This window comes from Hypanus sabinus, chromosome 8 (genome assembly GCF_030144855.1).
Source record: "Hypanus sabinus isolate sHypSab1 chromosome 8, sHypSab1.hap1, whole genome shotgun sequence".
NCBI lineage: Eukaryota > Metazoa > Chordata > Chondrichthyes > Myliobatiformes > Dasyatidae > Hypanus > Hypanus sabinus.
This window is the reverse complement of record NC_082713.1, coordinates 120059597-120080937: the sequence shown is the minus strand read 5'-3', so window position 1 is coordinate 120080937 and position 21341 is coordinate 120059597. Positions and strand designations below refer to the sequence as shown.

General features: G+C 54.5%; 1 long non-coding RNA gene across 2 annotated transcripts in view; it reads right to left on the bottom strand.

Annotated features, from left to right (window-relative positions):
* Nucleotides 1-21341, bottom strand: part of LOC132398370 (uncharacterized) — a 146104-nt gene that overhangs the window by 124007 nt on the left and 756 nt on the right. The gene's annotated exons all lie outside the window — the stretch shown is intronic.

Here is a 21341-nt window from a genome sequence, read left to right as displayed (position 1 = left end):
AGAGCACACCGCCTCCAGTAGAGCACAGCAACTCCAGTAGAGCACACCGACTCCAGTAGAGCACACCGACTCCACTAGAGCACACAGACTCCACTAGAGCACACCGACTCCAGTAGAGCACACTGACTCCAGTAGAGCACACCGACTCCAGTAGAGCACACTGACTCCAGTAGAGCACACCGACTCCAGTAGAGCACACCGCCTCCAGTAGAGCACAGCAACTCCAGTAGAGCACACCGACTCCAGTAGAGCACACCGCCTCCAGTAGAGCACAGCAACTCCAGTAGAGCACACTGACTCCAGTAGAGCACATCGACTTCAGTAGAGCACACCGACTCAGTAGAGCACATCGACTCCAGTAGAGCACACCGCCTCCAGTAGAGCAGACTGACTCCAGTAGAGCACACAGACTCCAGTAGAGCACATCGACTTCAGTAGAGCACACCGACTCAGAAGAGCACACCGACTCCAGTAGAGCACACCGCCTCCAGTAGAGCACAGCAACTCCAGTAGAGCACACCGACTCCAGTAGAGCACACCGACTCCAGTAGAGCACACAGACTCCAGTAGAGTACACCGACTCCAGTAGAGCACACCGACTCCAGTAGAGCACACCGACTCCAGTAGAGCACAGCAACTCCAGTAGAGCACACTGACTCCAGTAGAGCACATCGACTTCAGTAGAGCACACCGACTCAGTAGAGCACACCGACTCCAGTAGAGCACACCGCCTCCAGTAGAGCAGACTGACTCCAGTAGAGCACACAGACTCCAGTAGAGCACATCGACTTCAGTAGAGCACACCGACTCAGTAGAGCACACCGACTCCAGTAGAGCACACCGCCTCCAGTAGAGCACAGCAACTCCAGTAGAGTACACTGACTCCAGTAGAGCACAGCGACTCCAGTAGAGCACACCGACTCCAGTAGAGCACACCGACTCCAGTAGAGTACACCGACTCCAGTAGAGCACAGTGACTCCAGTAGAGCACACTGACTCCAGTAGAGCACACTGACTCCAGTAGAGCACAGCAACTCCAGTAGAGCACAACGACTCCAGTAGAGCACATCGACTTCATTAGAGCACACCGACTCCAGTAGAGCACACAGACTCCAGTAGAGCACACCGCCTCCAGTAGAGCACACTGCCTCCAGTAGAGCACAGCGACTCCAGTAGAGCACACTGACTCCAGTAGAGCACAGCACCTCCAGTAGAGTACACCGACTCCAGTAGAGCACAGCGACTCCAGTAGAGCAGACTGACTCCAGTAGAGCACAGCACCTCCAGTAGAGTACACCGACTCCAGTAGAGCACAGCAACTCCAGTAGAGCACACTGACTCCAGTAGAGCACAGCACCTCCAGTAGAGCACAGCACCTCCAGTAGAGCACAGCACCTCCAGTAGAGTACACCGACTCTAGTAGAGTACACCGACTCCAGTAGAGCACACCGCCTCCAGTAGAGCACACCGCCTCCAGTAGAGCACACCGCCTCCAGTAGAGCACAGCGACTCCAGTAGATCACAGCGACTCCAGTAGAGCACACCGACTCCAGTAGAGCACAGTGACTCTAGTAGAGCACACTGACTCCAGTAGAGCACACCGACTCCAATAGAGCACACCGACTCCAGTAGAGCACAGAGACTCCAGTAGAGCACACTGACTCCAGTAGAACATAGCAACTCCAGTAGAGCACACCGATTCCAGTAGAGCACACAGACTCCAGTAGAGCACACCGACTCCAGTAGAGCACAGCGACTCCAGTAGAGCACACTGACTCCAGTAGAACACATCAACTCTAGTAGAGCACACTGACTCCAGTAGAGCACAGCACCTCCAGTAGAGTACACCGACTCCAGTAGAGTACACCGACTCCAGTAGAGTACACCGACTCCAGTAGAGTACACCGACTCCAGTAGAGCACACAGACTCCAGTAGAGCACACCGCCTCCAGTAGAGCACACCACCTCCAGTAGAGCACACCGACTCCAGTAGAGTACACCGACTCCTCTAGAGCACACAGACTCCACTAGAGCACACTGACTCCACTAGAGTACACCGACTCCAGTAGAGCACACCGACTCCACTAGAGCACACTGACTCCAGTAGAGTACACCGACTCCAGTAGAGTACACCGACTCCAGTAGAGTACACCGACTCCAGTAGAGCACACTGACTCCAGTAGAACACAGCAACTCCAGCAGAGCACACCGACTCCAGTAGAGCACACCGACTCCAGTAGAGCACACCGACTCCAGTAGAGCACAGTGACTCCAGTAGAGCACACCGACTCCAGTAGAGCACACCGACTCCAGTAGAGCACAGCGACTCCAGTAGAGTACACCGACTCCAGTAGAGTACACCGACTCCAGTAGAGCACACCGCCTCCAGTAGAGCACACCGCCTCCAGTAGAGCACAGCAACTCCAGTAGATCACAGCGACTCCAGTAGAGCACACCGACTCCAGTAGAGCACAGTGACTCTAGTAGAGCACACTGACTCCAGTAGAGCACACCGACTCCAGTAGAGCACACCGACTCCAGTAGAGCACAGAGACTCCAGTAGAGCACACTGACTCCAGTAGAGCACACCGATTCCAGTAGAGCACACAGACTCCAGTAGAGCACACCGACTCCAGTAGAGCACAGCGACTCCAGTAGAGCACACTGACTCCAGTAGAACACATCAACTCTAGTAGAGCACAGTGACTCCAGTAGAGCACAGCACCTCCAGTAGAGTACACCGACTCCAGTAGAGTACACCGACTCCAGTAGAGTACACCGACTCCAGTAGAGTACACCGACTCCAGTAGAGCACACAGACTCCAGTAGAGCACACCGCCTCCAGTAGAGCACACCACCTCCAGTAGAGCACACCGACTCCAGTAGAGTACACCGACTCCTCTAGAGCACACAGACTCCACTAGAGCACACTGACTCCACTAGAGCACACCGACTCCAGTAGAGCACACCGACTCCACTAGAGCACACTGACTCCAGTAGAGTACACCGACTCCAGTAGAGTACACCGACTCCAGTAGAGTACACCGACTCCAGTAGAGCACACTGACTCCAGTAGAACACAGCAACTCCAGTAGAGCACACCGACTCCAGTACAGCACACCGACTCCAGTAGAGCACACCGACTCCAGTAGAGCACAGTGACTCCAGTAGAGCACACCGACTCCAGTAGAGCACACCGACTCCAGTAGAGCACAGCGACTCCAGTAGAGTACACCGACTCCAGTAGAGTACACGGACTCCAGTAGAGCACAGTGACTCCAGTAGAACACACCGACTACAGTAGAGCACAGCGACTCCAGTAGAGCACACTGACTCCAGTAGAGCACAGCACCTCCAGTAGTGTACACCGACTCCAGTAGAGTACACCGACTCCAGTAGAGTACACCGACTCCAGTAGAGCACACCGACTCCAGTAGAGCACAGTGACTCCAGTAGAGCACACTGACTCCAGTAGTGCACACCGACTCCAGTAGAGCACATCGACTCCAGTAGAGCACAGTGACTCCAGTAGAACACACCGACTCCAGTAGAGCACACCGACTCCAGTAGAGCACACAGACTCCAGTAGAGCACACCGACTCCACTAGAGCACACCGACTCCAGTAGAGCACATCGACTCCAGTAGAGCACACCGACTCCAGTAGAGCACACCGACTCCACTGGAGCACACCGACTCCAGTAGAGTACACCGACTCCAGTAGAGCACACCGACTCCAGTAGAGCACATCGACTCCAGTAGAGCACACCGACTCCAGTAGAGCACACCGACTCCACTGGAGCACACCGACTCCAGTAGAGTACACCGACTCCAGTAGAGCACACCGACTCCACTAGAGCACACTGACTCCAGTAGAGTACACCGACTCCAGTAGAGCACACCGACTCCAGTAGAGCACACCGACTCCAGTAGAGCACACCGACTCCAGTAGAGTACACCGACTCCAGTAGAGCACAGCGACTCCAGTAGAGCACACTGACTCCAGTAGAGCACAGTGACTCCGGTAGAGTACACCGACTCCACTAGAGCACACTGACTCCAGTAGAGTACACCGACTCCAGTAGAGCACAGTGACTCCAGTAGAGCACACCGACTCCAGTAGAGCACAGTGACTCCAGTAGAGCACACCGACTCCAGTAGAGCACACCGACTCCAGTAGAGCACACCGACTCCAGTAGAGCACATCGACTTCAGTAGATCACAGCAACTCCAGTAGAGCACACTGACTCCAGTAGAGCACAGTGACTCCAGTAGAGCACACTGACTCCAGTAGAGCACACCGACTCCAGTAGAGCACACCGCCTCCAGTAGAGCACAGCAACTCCAGTAGAGCACACCGACTCCAGTAGAGCACACCGACTCCAGTAGAGCACACAGACTCCAGTAGAGCACAGCGACTTCAGTAGAGCACACCGACTCAGTAGAGCACACCGACTCCAGTAGAGCACACCGCCTCCAGTAGAGCACACTGACTCCAGTAGAGCACACAGACTCCAGTAGAGCACACCGACTCCAGTAGAGCACACCGCCTCCAGTAGAGCACACCGACTCCAGTAGAGCACACCGACTCCAGTAGAGCACACAGACTCCAGTAGAGTACACCGACTCCAGTAGAGTACACCGACTCCAGTAGAGCACACCGACTCCAGTAGAGCACACCGACTCCAGTAGAGCACACAGACTCCAGTAGAGTACATCGACTCCAGTAGAGCACACCGACTCCAGTAGAGCACACCGCCTCCAGTAGAGCATGCTGACTCCAGTAGAGCACAGCACCTCCAGTAGAATACACCGACTCCAGTAGAGCACAGCGACTCCAGTAGAGCACACTGACTCCAGTAGAGCACAGCACCTCCAGTAGAGTACACCGACTCCAGTAGAGTACACCGACTCCAGTAGAGTACACCGACTCCAGTAGAGCACACCGACTCCAGTAGAGCACACAGACTCCAGTAGAGCACACCGCCTCCAGTAGAGCACACAGACTCCAGTAGAGTACACCGCCTCCAGTAGAGCACAGCAACTCCGGTAGAGCACAGCACCTCCAGTAGAGTACACCGACTCCTGTAGAGCACACCGACTCCAGTAGAGCACACCGACTCCAGTAGAGTACACCGACTCCAGTAGAGCACAGTGACTCCAGTAGAGCACACTGACTCCAGTAGAGCACACTGACTCCAGTAGAACACAGCAACTCCAGTAGAGCACACCGACTCCAGTAGAGCACATCGACTTCAGTAGAGCACACCAACTCCAGTAGAGCACACAGACTACAGTAGAGCACACCGCCTCCAGTAGAGCACACTGCCTCCAGTAGAGCACAGCGACTCCAGTAGAGCACACTGACTCCAGTAGAGCACAGCACCTCCAGTAGAGTACACCGACTCCAGTAGAGCACAGCGACTCCAGTAGAGCACACTGACTCCAGTAGAGCACAGCACCTCCAGTAGAGTACACCGACTCCAGTAGAGTACACCGACTCCAGTAGAGCACAGCACCTCCAGTAGAGTACACCGACTCCAGTAGAGTACACCGACTCCAGTAGAGCACACAGACTCCAGTAGAGCACACCGACTCCAGTAGAGCACACAGACTCCAGTAGAGCACACCGCCTCCAGTAGAGTACACTGCCTCCAGTAGAGCACAGCGACTCCAGTAGAGCACACTGACTCCAGTAGAGCACAGCACCTCCAGTAGAGTACACCGACTCCAGTAGAGCACAGCAACTCCAGTAGAGCACACTGACTCCAGTAGAGCACAGCACCTCCAGTAGAGCACAGCACCTCCAGTAGAGCACAGCACCTCCAGTAGAGTACACCGACTCCAGTAGAGTACACCGACTCCAGTAGAGCACACCGCCTCCAGTAGAGCACACCGCCTCCAGTAGAGCACACCGCCTCCAGTAGAGCACAGCAACTCCGGTAGATCACAGCGACTCCAGTAGAGCACACCGACTCCAGTAGAGCACAGTGACTCTAGTAGAGCACACTGACTCCAGTAGAGCACACCGACTCCAGTAGAGCACACCGACTCCAGTAGAGCACAGAGACTCCAGTAGAGCACACTGACTCCAGTAGAACACAGCAACTCCAGTAGAGCACACCGATTCCAGTAGAGCACACAGACTCCAGTAGAGCACACCGACTCCAGTAGAGCACAGCGACTCCAGTAGAGCACACTGACTCCAGTAGAACACATCAACTCTAGTAGAGCACACTGACTCCAGTAGAGCACCGCACCTCCAGTAGAGTACACCGACTCCAGTAGAGTACACCGACTCCAGTAGAGTACACCGACTCCAGTAGAGTACACCGACTCCAGTAGAGCACACAGACTCCAGTAGAGCACACCGCCTCCAGTAGAGCACAGCAACTCCAGTAGACCACACCACCTCCAGTAGAGCACACCGACTCCAGTAGAGCACACCGACTCCAGTAGAGCACACCGACTCCAGTAGAGTACACCGACTCCAGTAGAGCACAGTGACTCCAGTAGAGCACAGCAACTCCAGTAGAGCACACTGACTCCAGTAGAGCACACCGACTCCAGTAGAGCACACCGACTCCAGTAGAGCACATCGACTACAGTAGAGTACACCGACTCCAGTAGAGCACACAGACTCCAGTAGAGCACACCGCCTCCAGTAGAGCACACCGCCTCCAGTAGAGCACAGCGACTCCAGTAGAGCACACTGACTCCAGTAGAGCACACAGACTCCAGTAGAGCACACAGACTCCAGTAGAGCACACCGACTCCAGTAGAGCACACCGACTCCAGTAGAGAACACAGAATCCAGTAGAGCACACCGCCTCCAGTAGAGCACACAGACTCCAGTAGAGCACACAGACTCCAGTAGAGCACTCAGGCTCCAGTAGAGCACACCGACTCCAGTAGAGCACACCGACTGCAGTAGAGCACACAGACTCCAGTAGAGCACACCGCCTCCAGTAGAGCTCACCGCCTCCAGTAGAGCACACCGACTCCAGTAGAGCACACCGACTCCAGTAGAGCACACAGACTCCAGTAGAGCACACAGACTCCAGTAGAGCACACCGACTCCAGTAGAGCACACCGCCTCCAGTAGAGCACACCGCCTCCAGTAGAGCACACTGCCTCCAGTAGAGCACAGCGACTCCAGTAGAGCACACTGACTCCAGTAGAGCACAGCGACTCCAGTAGAGCACACTGACTCCAGTAGAGCACAGCACCTCCAGTAGAGTACACCGACTCCAGTAGAGTACACCGACTCCAGTAGAGCACACAGACTCCAGTAGAGCACACCGACTCCAGTAGAGCACACAGACTCCAGTAGAGCACACCGCCTCCAGTAGAGTACACTGCCTCCAGTAGAGCACAGTGAGTCCAGTAGAGCACACTGACTCCAGTAGAGCACAGCACCTCCAGTAGAGTACACCGACTCCAGTAGAGTACACCGACTCTAGTAGAGCACTTAGACTCCAGTAGAGCACACCGCCTCCAGTAGAGCACACCGCCTCCAGTAGAGCACAGCGACTCCAGTAGAGCACACCGACTCCAGTAGAGCACAGTGACTCCAGTAGAGCACACTGACTCCAGTAGAGCACACCGACTCCAGTAGAGCACACCGACTCCTGTAGAGCACACTGACTCCAGTAGAACACAGCAACTCCAGTAGAGCACAGCAACTCCAGTAGAGCACAGCGACTCCAGTAGAGCACACCGACTCCAGTAGAGCACATCGCCTCCAGTAGAGCACACTGACTCCTGTAGAACACAGCAACTCCAGTAGAGCACACTGACTCCAGTAGAGCACAGCACCTCCAGTAGAGTACACCGACTTCAGTAGAGCACTCCGACTCCAGTAGAGTACACCGACTCCAGTAGAGCACAGTGACTCCAGTAGAGTACACCGACTTCAGTAGAGCACACCGACTCCAGTAGAGCACACCGACTCCAGTAGAGCACACTGACTCCAGTAGAGCACATTGACTCCAGTAGAGTACACCGACTCCAGTAGAGCACAGTGACTCCAGTAGAACACAGCAACTCCAGTAGAGCACACTGACTCCAGTAGAGCACACCGACTCCAGTAGAGCACACCGACTCCAGTAGAGCACACAGACTCCAGTAGAGCACACCGACTCCAGTAGAGCACACCGACTCCAGTAGAGCACACCGACTCCAGTAGAGCACAGTGACTCCAGTAGAGCACAGTGACTCCAGTAGAGCACAGCGACTCCAGTAGAGCACACTGACTCCAGTAGAGCACAGCACCTCCAGTAGAGTACACCGACTCCAGTAGAGCACAGCGACTCCAGTAGAGCACACTGACTCCAGTAGAGCACAGCACCTCCAGTAGAGTACACCGACTCCAGTAGAGTACACCGACTCCAGTAGAGCACATAGACTCCAGTAGAGCACACCGACTCCAGTAGAGCACACAGACTCCTGTAGAGCACACCGCCTCCAGTAGAGTACACTGCCTCCAGTAGAGCACAGCGACTCCAGTAGAGCACACTGACTCCAGTAGAGCACAGCACCTCCAGTAGAGTACACCGACTCCAGTAGAGCACACCGACTCCAGTAGAGTACACCGACTCCAGTAGAGTACACCGCCTCCAGTAGAACACATCGAGTCCAGTAGAACACAGCAACTCCAGTAGAGCACACCGAGTCCAGTCGAACACACCGACTCCAGTAGAGCACACAGACTCCAGTAGAGCACACCACCTCCAGTAGAGCACACCGACTCCAGTAGAGCACACCGACTCCAGTAGAGCACACCGACTCCAGTAGAGCACACCGACTCCAGTAGAGTACACCGACTCCAATAGAGCACAGCGACTCCAGTAGAGCACACCGCCTCCAGTAGAGCACACCGCCTCCAGTAGAGCACAGCGACTCCAGTAGAGCACACCGACTCCAGTAGAGCACACCGACTCCAGTAGAGCACACCGACTCCAGTAGCGTACACCGACTCCAGTAGAGCACACCGCCTCCAGTAGAGCACAGCTACTCCAGTAGAGCACACTGACTCCAGTAGAGCACAGCACCTCCAGTAGAGCACACTGACTCCAGTAGAGCACACCGACTCCAGTAGAGTACACCGACTCCAGTAGAGTACACCGACTCCAGTCGAGCACTCAGACTCCAGTAGAGCACACCGCCTCCAGTAGAGCACACCGCCTCCAGTAGAGCACTGCGACTCCAGTAGAGCACACCGACTCCAGTAGAGCACACCGACTCCAGTAGAGCACAGTGACTCCAGTAGAGCACACTGACTCCAGTAGAGCACACCGACTCCAGTAGAGCACACCGACTCCTGTAGAGCACACTGACTCCAGTAGAACACAGCGACTCCAGTAGAGCACAGCGACTCCAGTAGAGCACACCGACTCCAGTAGAGCACAGCGACTCCAGTAGAGCACACTGACTCCAGTAGAACACAGCAACTCCAGTAGAGCACACTGACTCCAGTAGAGCACAGCACCTCCAGTAGAGTACACCGACTTCAGTAGAGCACACCGACTCCAGTAGAGTACACCGACTCCAGTAGAGCACAGTGACTCCAGTAGAGCACACCGACTTCAGTAGAGCACACCGACTCCAGTAGACCACACCGACTCCAGTAGAGCACACCGACTCCAGTAGAGCACACCGACTCCAGTAGAGCACACCGACTCCAGTAGAGTACACCGACTCCAGTAGAGCACAGTGACTCCAGTAGAGCACAGCAACTCCAGTAGACCACACCACCTCCAGTAGAGCACACCGACTCCAGTAGAGCACACCGACTCCAGTAGAGCACACCGACTCCAGTAGAGTACACCGACTCCAGTAGAGCACAGTGACTCCAGTAGAGCACAGCAACTCCAGTAGAGCACACTGACTCCAGTAGAGCACACCGACTCCAGTAGAGCACACCGACTCCAGTAGAGCACATCGACTACAGTAGAGTACACCGACTCCAGTAGAGCACACAGACTCCAGTAGAGCACACCGCCTCCAGTAGAGCACACCGCCTCCAGTAGAGCACAGCGACTCCAGTAGAGCACACCGACTCCAGTAGAGCACACAGACTCCAGTAGAGCACACAGACTCCAGTAGAGCACACCGACTCCAGTAGAGCACACCGACTCCAGTAGAGAACACAGAATCCAGTAGAGCACACCGCCTCCAGTAGAGCACACAGACTCCAGTAGAGCACACAGACTCCAGTAGAGCACTCAGACTCCAGTAGAGCACACCGACTCCAGTAGAGCACACCGACTGCAGTAGAGCACACAGACTCCAGTAGAGCACACCGCCTCCAGTAGAGCACACCGCCTCCAGTAGAGCACACCGACTCCAGTAGAGCACACCGACTCCAGTAGAGCACACAGACTCCAGTAGAGCACACCGACTCCAGTAGAGCACACCGCCTCCAGTAGAGCACACCGCCTCCAGTAGAGCACACTGCCTCCAGTAGAGCACAGCGACTCCAGTAGAGCACACTGACTCCAGTAGAGCACAGCGACTCCAGTAGAGCACACTGACTCCAGTAGAGCACAGCACCTCCAGTAGAGTACACCGACTCCAGTAGAGTACACCGACTCCAGTAGAGCACACAGACTCCAGTAGAGCACACCGACTCCAGTAGAGCACACAGACTCCAGTAGAGCACACCGCCTCCAGTAGAGTACACTGCCTCCAGTAGAGCACAGTGAGTCCAGTAGAGCACACTGACTCCAGTAGAGCACAGCACCTCCAGTAGAGTACACCGACTCCAGTAGAGTACACCGACTCCAGTAGAGCACTTAGACTCCAGTAGAGCACACCGCCTCCAGTAGAGCACACCGCCTCCAGTAGAGCACAGCGACTCCAGTAGAGCACACCGACTCCAGTAGAGCACAGTGACTCCAGTAGAGCACACTGACTCCAGTAGAGCACACCGACTCCAGTAGAGCACACCGACTCCTGTAGAGCACACTGACTCCAGTAGAACACAGCAACTCCAGTAGAGCACAGCAACTCCAGTAGAGCACAGCGACTCCAGTAGAGCACACCGACTCCAGTAGAGCACATCGCCTCCAGTAGAGCACACTGACTCCTGTAGAACACAGCAACTCCAGTAGAGCACACTGACTCCAGTAGAGCACAGCAGCTCCAGTAGAGTACACCGACTTCAGTAGAGCACTCCGACTCCAGTAGAGTACACCGACTCCAGTAGAGCACAGTGACTCCAGTAGAGTACACCGACTTCAGTAGAGCACACCGACTCCAGTAGAGCACACCGACTCCAGTAGAGCACACTGACTCCAGTAGAGCACATTGACTCCAGTAGAGTACACCGACTCCAGTAGAGCACAGTGACTCCAGTAGAACACAGCAACTCCAGTAGAGCACACTGACTCCAGTAGAGCACACCGACTCCAGTAGAGCACACCGACTCCAGTAGAGCACACAGACTCCAGTAGAGCACACCGACTCCAGTAGAGCACACCGACTCCAGTAGAGCACACCGACTCCAGTAGAGCACAGTGACTCTAGTAGAGCACAGTGACTCCAGTAGAGCACAGCGACTCCAGTAGAGCACACTGACTCCAGTAGAGCACAGCACCTCCAGTAGAGTACACCGACTCCAGTAGAGCACAGCGACTCCAGTAGAGCACACTGACTCCAGTAGAGCACAGCACCTCCAGTAGAGTACACCGACTCCAGTAGAGTACACCGACTCCAGTAGAGCACATAGACTCCAGTAGAGCACACCGACTCCAGTAGAGCACACAGACTCCAGTAGAGCACACCGCCTCCAGTAGAGTACACTGCCTCCAGTAGAGCACAGCGACTCCAGTAGAGCACACTGACTCCAGTAGAGCACAGCACCTCCAGTAGAGTACACCGACTCCAGTAGAGCACACCGACTCCAGTAGAGTACACCGACTCCAGTAGAGTACACCGCCTCCAGTAGAACACATCGAGTCCAGTAGAACACAGCAACTCCAGTAGAGCACACCGAGTCCAGTCGAACACACCGACTCCAGTAGAGCACACAGACTCCAGTAGAGCACACCACCTCCAGTAGAGCACACCGACTCCAGTAGAGCACACCGACTCCAGTAGAGCACACCGACTCCAGTAGAGCACACCGACTCCAGTAGAGTACACCGACTCCAATAGAGCACAGCGACTCCAGTAGAGCACACCGCCTCCAGTAGAGCACACCGCCTCCAGTAGAGCACAGCGACTCCAGTAGAGCACACCGACTCCAGTAGAGCACACCGACTCCAGTAGCGTACACCGACTCCAGTAGAGCACACCGACTCCAGTAGAGCACACCGCCTCCAGTAGAGCACAGCTACTCCAGTAGAGCACACTGACTCCAGTAGAGCACAGCACCTCCAGTAGAGCACACTGACTCCAGTAGAGCACACCGACTCCAGTAGAGTACACCGACTCCAGTAGAGTACACCGACTCCAGTCGAGCACTCAGACTCCAGTAGAGCACACCGCCTCCAGTAGAGCACACCGCCTCCAGTAGAGCACTGCGACTCCAGTAGAGCACACCGACTCCAGTAGAGCACACCGACTCCAGTAGAGCACAGTGACTCCAGTAGAGCACACTGACTCCAGTAGAGCACACCGACTCCAGTAGAGCACACCGACTCCTGTAGAGCACACTGACTCCAGTAGAACACAGCGACTCCAGTAGAGCACAGCGACTCCAGTAGAGCACACCGACTCCAGTAGAGCACAGCGACTCCAGTAGAGCACACTGACTCCAGTAGAACACAGCAACTCCAGTAGAGCACACTGACTCCAGTAGAGCACAGCACCTCCAGTAGAGTACACCGACTTCAGTAGAGCACACCGACTCCAGTAGAGTACACCGACTCCAGTAGAGCACAGTGACTCCAGTAGAGCACACCGACTTCAGTAGAGCACACCGACTCCAGTAGACCACACCGACTCCAGTAGAGCACACTGACTCCAGTAGAGCACACCGACTCCAGTAGAGCACACCGACTCCAGTAGAGCACACAGACTCCAGTAGAGCACACCGACTCCAGTAGAGCACACCGACTCCAGTAGAGCACAGTGACTCCAGTAGAGCACAGTGACTCCAGTAGAGCACACTGACTCCAGTAGAACACAGCAACTCCAGTAGAGCACACCGACTCCAGTAGAGCACATCGACTTCAGTAGAGCACACTGACTCCAGTAGAGCACACTGACTCCACTAGAGCACACCAACTCCAGTAGAGCACACCGACTCCACTAGAGCACAGCGACTCCAGCAGAGCACAGCGACTCCAGTAGAACACACCGACTCCACTAGAGCACAGCGACTCCAGCAGAGCACAGCGACTCCAGTAGAGCACACTGACTCCAGTAGAGCACACTGACTCCAGTAGAGCACACCGACTCCAGTAGAGCACACCGACTCCACTAGAGTACAGCGACTCCAGCAGAGCACAGCGACTCCAGTAGAACACACCGACTCCACTAGAGCACAGCGACTCCAGCAGAGCACAGCGACTCCAGTAGAGCACACTGACTCCAGTAGAGCACACCGACTCCAGTAGAGCACAGCGACTCCAGTAGAGCACACCGACTCCAGTAGAGCACACCGACTCCAGTAGAGCACAGCGACTCCAGTAGAGCACAGCGCCTCCAGTAGAGCACACCGACTCCAGTAGAGCACAGCGTCTCCAGTAGAGCGCACCGACTCCAGTAGTGCACAGCGCCTCCAGTAGAGCACACCGCCTCCAGTAGAACACATCGACTCCAGTAGTGCACACCGACTCCACTAGAGCACACTGACTCCAGTAGAGGACACCGACTCCAGTAGAGCACACCGACTCCAGTAGAGCACACCGACTCCAGTAGAACACACCTACTCCAGTAGAGCACACCGTCTCCAGTAGAGCACACCGACTCCAGTAGAGCACACTGACTCCAGTAGAGGACACCGACTCCAGTAGAGTACACCGACTCCAGTAGAGCACACCGACTCCAGTAGAGCACAGCGACTCCAGTAGAGCACACCGACTCCAGTAGAGCACACTGACTCCAGTAGAGTACACCGACTCCAGTAGAGTAGACCGCCTCCAGTAGAGCACACCGACTCCAGTAGAGCACACTGACTCCAGTAGAGTACACCGACTCCAGTAGAGTAGACCGCCTCCAGTAGAGCACAGCGACTCCAGTAGAGTACACCGACTCCAGTAGAGCACACCGACTCCAGTAGAGCACACCGACTCCAGTAGAGCACACTGACTCCACTAGAGCACACCGACTCCAGTAGAGCACACCGACTCCAGTAGAGCACACCGACTCCAGTAGAGCACACCGACTCCAGTAGAGCACACCGACTCCAGTAGAGTACAGTGACTCCAGTAGTGCACACTGACTCCAGTAGAGTACACCGCCTCCAGTAGAGCACACCGACTCCAGTAGAGCACACCGACTCCAGTAGAGTATACCGACTCCAGTAGAGCACACAGACTCCACTAGAGCACACCGACTCCAGTAGAGCACACAGACTCCACTAGAGCACCCCGACTCCAGTAGAGTACACCGCCTCCAGTAGAGCACACAGACTCCACTAGAGCACACCGACTCCAGTAGAGCACACAGACTCCAGTAGAGCACACCGACTCCACTAGAGCACACAGACTCCAGTAGAGCACACCGACTCCAGTAGAGTACACCGACTCCAGTAGAGCACACCGACTCCACTAGAGCACACCGACTCCAGTAGAGTACACCGACTCCAGTAGAGCACATCGTCTCCAGTTGAGCACACCGACTCCAGTAGAGCACACCGACTCCAGTAGAGCACACTGACTCCAGTAGAGCACACCGACTCCAGTAGAGCACACAGACTCCAGTAGAGCACACCGACTCCAGTAGAGCACACTGACTCCAGTAGAGCACACCGACTCCAGTAGAGCACACAGACTCCAGTAGAGCATACTGACTCCAGTAGAGCACATCGACTCCAGTAGAGCACACAGACTCCAGTAGAGCACACCGACTCCAGTAGAGCACACTGACTCCAGTAGAGCACACCGACTCCAGTAGAGCACACCGACTCCAGTAGAGTACACCGACTGCAGTAGAGCACACCGACTCCAGTAGAGCACATCGACTCCAGTAGAGCACACCGACTCCAGTAGAGTACATCGACTCCAGTAGAGCACACCGACTCCAGTAGAGCACACCGACTCCAGTAGAGTACATCGACTCCAGTAGAGCACATCGACTCCAGTAGAGTACACCGACTCCACTAGAGCACACCGACTCCACTAGAGCACACCGACTCCAGTAGAGCACACAGACTCCAGTAGAGCACACCGACTCCACTAGAGCACACAGACTCCAGTAGAGCACACCGACTCAAGTAGAGTACACCGACTCCAGTAGAGCACACCGACTCCACTAGAGCACACCGACTCCAGTAGAGTACACCGACTCCAGTAGAGCACATCGTCTCCAGTTGAGCACACCGACTCCAGTAGAGCACACCGACTCCAGTAGAGCACACTGACTCCAGTAGAGCACACCGACTCCAGTAGAGCACACAGACTCCAGTAGAGCACACCGACTCCAGTAGAGCACACTGACTCCAGTAGAGCACACCGACTCCAGTAGAGCACACAGACTCCAGTAGAGCATACTGACTCCAGTAGAGCACATCGACTCCAGTAGAGCACACAGACTCCAGTAGAGCACACCGACTCCAGTAGAGCACACTGACTCCAGTAGAGCACACCGACTCCAGTAGAGCACACCGACTCCAGTAGAGTACACCGACTGCAGTAGAGCACACCGACTCCAGTAGAGCACATCGACTCCAGTAGAGCACACCGACTCCAGTAGAGTACATCGACTCCAGTAGAGCTCACCGACTCCAGTAGAGCACACCGACTCCAGTAGAGTACATCGACTCCAGTAGAGCACATCGACTCCAGTAGAGTACACCGACTCCTCTAGAGCACACCGACTCCAGTAGAGTACACCGACTCCAGTAGAGCACACAGACTCCACTAGAGCACATCGACTCCAGTAGAGCACACCGACTCCAGTAGAGCACACCGACTCCAGTAGAGTACACCGACTCCAGTAGAGCACACCGACTCCAGTAGAGCACACCGACTCCAGTAGAGTACAGTGACTCCAGTAGTGCACACTGACTCCAGTAGAGTACACCGACTCCACTAGAGCACACAGACTCCAGTAGAGCACACCGACTCCAGTAGAGCACACCGACTCCAGTAGAGCACACCGACTCCAGTAGAGTACAGTGACTCCAGTAGTGCACACTGACTCCAGTAGAGTACACCGACTCCACTAGAGCACACAGACTCCAGTAGAGCACACCGACTCCAGTAGAGCACACCGACTCCAGTAGAGCACACCGACTCCAGTAGAGTACAGTGACTCCAGTAGTGCACACTGACTCCAGTAGAGTACACCGACTCCACTAGAGCACACAGACTCCAGTAGAGCACACCGACTCCAGTAGAGCACACCGACTCCAGTAGAGCACACCGACTCCAGTAGAGCACACAGACTCCAGTAGAGCACACAGACTCCAGTAGAGCACACAGACTCCAGTAGAGCACACCGACTCCAGTAGAGCACACTGACTCCAGTAGAACACAGCAACTCCAGTAGAGCACACCGACTCCAGTAGAGCACACCGACTCCAGTAGAGCACACTGACTCCAGTAGAACACAGCAACTCCAGTAGAGCACACCGAATCCAGTAGAGCACACCGACTCCAGTAGAGTACAGTGACTCCAGTAGTGCACACTGACTCCAGTAGAGTACACCGACTCCTCTAGAGCACACAGACTCCAGTAGAGCACACCGACTCCAGTAGAGCACACCGACTCCAGTAGAGCACACCGACTCCAGTAGAGCACACAGACTCCAGTAGAGCACACAGACTCCAGTAGAGCACACCGACTCCAGTAGAGCACACCGACTCCAGTAGAGCACACTGACTCCAGTAGAACACAGCAACTCCAGTAGAGCACACCGACTCCAGTAGAGCACACCGACTCCAGTAGAGCACACAGACCCCAGTACAGCACATCGACTCCAGTAGAGCACATCGACTCCAGTAGAACACACAGACTTCAGTAGAGCACAGCACCTCCAGAAGAGCACACAGACTCCAGTAGTGCACATCGACTCCAGTAGAGCACATCGACTTCAGTAGAGCACACAGACTCCAGTAGAGCACAGCACCTCCAGTAGAGCACACAGACTCCAGTAGATCACACCGACTCCAGTAGAGCACACCGACTCCAGTAGAGCACACCGACTCCAGTAGAGCACACCGACTCCAGTAGAGCATATCGACTCCAGTAGAGCACATCGACTTCAGTAGAGCACACCGACTCCAGTAGAGCACACCGACTCCAGTAGAGCACACCGACTCCAGTAGAGTATACCGACTCCAGTAGAGCACACAGACTCCACTAGAGCACACCGACTCCAGTAGAGCACACAGACTCCACTAGAGCACCCCGACTCCAGTAGAGTACACCGCCTCCAGTAGAGCACACAGACTCCACTAGAGCACACCGACTCCAGTAGAGCACACAGACTCCAGTAGAGCACACCGACTCCACTAGAGCACACAGACTCCAGTAGAGCACACCGACTCCAGTAGAGTACACCGACTCCAGTAGAGCACACCGACTCCACTAGAGCACACCGACTCCAGTAGAGTACACCGACTCCAGTAGAGCACATCGTCTCCAGTTGAGCACACCGACTCCAGTAGAGCACACCGACTCCAGTAGAGCACACTGACTCCAGTAGAGCACACCGACTCCAGTAGAGCACACAGACTCCAGTAGAGCACACCGACTCCAGTAGAGCACACTGACTCCAGTAGAGCACACCGACTCCAGTAGAGCACACAGACTCCAGTAGAGCATACTGACTCCAGTAGAGCACATCGACTCCAGTAGAGCACACAGACTCCAGTAGAGCACACCGACTCCAGTAGAGCACACTGACTCCAGTAGAGCACACCGACTCCAGTAGAGCACACCGACTCCAGTAGAGTACACCGACTGCAGTAGAGCACACCGACTCCAGTAGAGCACATCGACTCCAGTAGAGCACACCGACTCCAGTAGAGTACATCGACTCCAGTAGAGCACACCGACTCCAGTAGAGCACACCGACTCCAGTAGAGTACATCGACTCCAGTAGAGCACATCGACTCCAGTAGAGTACACCGACTCCACTAGAGCACACCGACTCCACTAGAGCACACCGACTCCAGTAGAGCACACAGACTCCAGTAGAGCACACCGACTCCACTAGAGCACACAGACTCCAGTAGAGCACACCGACTCAAGTAGAGTACACCGACTCCAGTAGAGCACACCGACTCCACTAGAGCACACCGACTCCAGTAGAGTACACCGACTCCAGTAGAGCACATCGTCTCCAGTTGAGCACACCGACTCCAGTAGAGCACACCGACTCCAGTAGAGCACACTGACTCCAGTAGAGCACACCGACTCCAGTAGAGCACACAGACTCCAGTAGAGCACACCGACTCCAGTAGAGCACACTGACTCCAGTAGAGCACACCGACTCCAGTAGAGCACACAGACTCCAGTAGAGCATACTGACTCCAGTAGAGCACATCGACTCCAGTAGAGCACACAGACTCCAGTAGAGCACACCGACTCCAGTAGAGCACACTGACTCCAGTAGAGCACACCGACTCCAGTAGAGCACACCGACTCCAGTAGAGTACACCGACTGCAGTAGAGCACACCGACTCCAGTAGAGCACATCGACTCCAGTAGAGCACACCGACTCCAGTAGAGTACATCGACTCCAGTAGAGCTCACCGACTCCAGTAGAGCACACCGACTCCAGTAGAGTACATCGACTCCAGTAGAGCACATCGACTCCAGTAGAGTACACCGACTCCTCTAGAGCACACCGACTCCAGTAGAGTACACCGACTCCAGTAGAGCACACAGACTCCACTAGAGCACATCGACTCCAGTAGAGCACACCGACTCCAGTAGAGCACACCGACTCCAGTAGAGTACACCGACTCCAGTAGAGCACACCGACTCCAGTAGAGCACACCGACTCCAGTAGAGTACAGTGACTCCAGTAGTGCACACTGACTCCAGTAGAGTACACCGACTCCACTAGAGCACACAGACTCCAGTAGAGCACACCGACTCCAGTAGAGCACACCGACTCCAGTAGAGCACACCGACTCCAGTAGAGTACAGTGACTCCAGTAGTGCACACTGACTCCAGTAGAGTACACCGACTCCACTAGAGCACACAGACTCCAGTAGAGCACACCGACTCCAGTAGAGCACACCGACTCCAGTAGAGCACACCGACTCCAGTAGAGTACAGTGACTCCAGTAGTGCACACTGACTCCAGTAGAGTACACCGACTCCACTAGAGCACACAGACTCCAGTAGAGCACACCGACTCCAGTAGAGCACACCGACTCCAGTAGAGCACACCGACTCCAGTAGAGCACACAGACTCCAGTAGAGCACACAGACTCCAGTAGAGCACACAGACTCCAGTAGAGCACACCGACTCCAGTAGAGCACACTGACTCCAGTAGAACACAGCAACTCCAGTAGAGCACACCGACTCCAGTAGAGCACACCGACTCCAGTAGAGCACACTGACTCCAGTAGAACACAGCAACTCCAGTAGAGCACACCGAATCCAGTAGAGCACACCGACTCCAGTAGAGTACAGTGACTCCAGTAGTGCACACTGACTCCAGTAGAGTACACCGACTCCTCTAGAGCACACAGACTCCAGTAGAGCACACCGACTCCAGTAGAGCACACCGACTCCAGTAGAGCACACCGACTCCAGTAGAGCACACAGACTCCAGTAGAGCACACAGACTCCAGTAGAGCACACCGACTCCAGTAGAGCACACCGACTCCAGTAGAGCACACTGACTCCAGTAGAACACAGCAACTCCAGTAGAGCACACCGACTCCAGTAGAGCACACCGACTCCAGTAGAGCACACAGACCCCAGTACAGCACATCGACTCCAGTAGAGCACATCGACTCCAGTAGAACACACAGACTTCAGTAGAGCACAGCACCTCCAGAAGAGCACACAGACTCCAGTAGTGCACATCGACTCCAGTAGAGCACATCGACTTCAGTAGAGCACACAGACTCCAGTAGAGCACAGCACCTCCAGTAGAGCACACAGACTCCAGTAGATCACACCGACTCCAGTAGAGCACACCGACTCCAGTAGAGCACACCGACTCCAGTAGAGCACACCGACTCCAGTAGAGCATATCGACTCCAGTAGAGCACATCGACTTCAGTAGAGCACACCGACTCCAGTAGAGCACACAGACTCCACTAGAGCACATCGACTCCAGTAGAGTACACCGACTCCAGTAGAGCACACCGACTCCAGTAGAGCACAGCACCTCCAACGCCTCTGTCCTAAGTGGCTGTAATTGGGTAACACTGCAGCTTGACGTCTGGTCCTCACTGTTACCAAGGCCATGGGGTTACACTACTGTCTGCCAACAAACCAGGGATAAACCAATGTAGATCAGTTTTCTCGCAGAGAAAAGCAGCATAAAGTGTAGGTGAGATTACATGTTGTGCCAACACTCTTTTATTGTCTGTGGTGTCCATGAACATGTTATTTGAAAGAGCATGTTAAATACTCCGAAATCTCTTACTTATGGTATTTTGGCTGTTTACAATGTATGTTGGAAAGTACCTGGATAGGAGAGGTTGAGAGAGATGTGGGTCACATACCAGGCAAATGAGACCAGTTTAGGTGGGCACCATGGTGGGTATGGATAAGTTGAGGCAAAAGGCCTGTTTCTGTGTTGCGTTTGTCTCTGATTCTGTGACTCTCTGTGGAAAGCCTGGTGATATTCAAGCCAATTGATACAGGGAAAATGCAGTGTTTCAAAATGATATCCTGACTGAGTTTGTTGCAGAGTAATTTATCCATTTGTTAGAAAGCTGTAGAACTAACTGGCAGGCTCATTCAGTTGGAAGTGGTAGACCATAGAACATTACTGCACAGTCCAGACCCTTCAGCCAACGATGTTGTGCCAACATTTTAACCAACTCTAAGATCAATCTAACCCTTCCCTCCTACATAACTCTCCATTTTTCTCATACTGATGTGCCTATCTACGAATTTCTTAAATGCCTTGACTGTATCTGCCACTACAACCACCTGACAGGGCATTCCACACACGCACCACTCTCTGTGTAAAAAAACTTACCTCTGCCATCCCCACTGTACTCTCTTCCAATTTCTTTAAAATTATGACT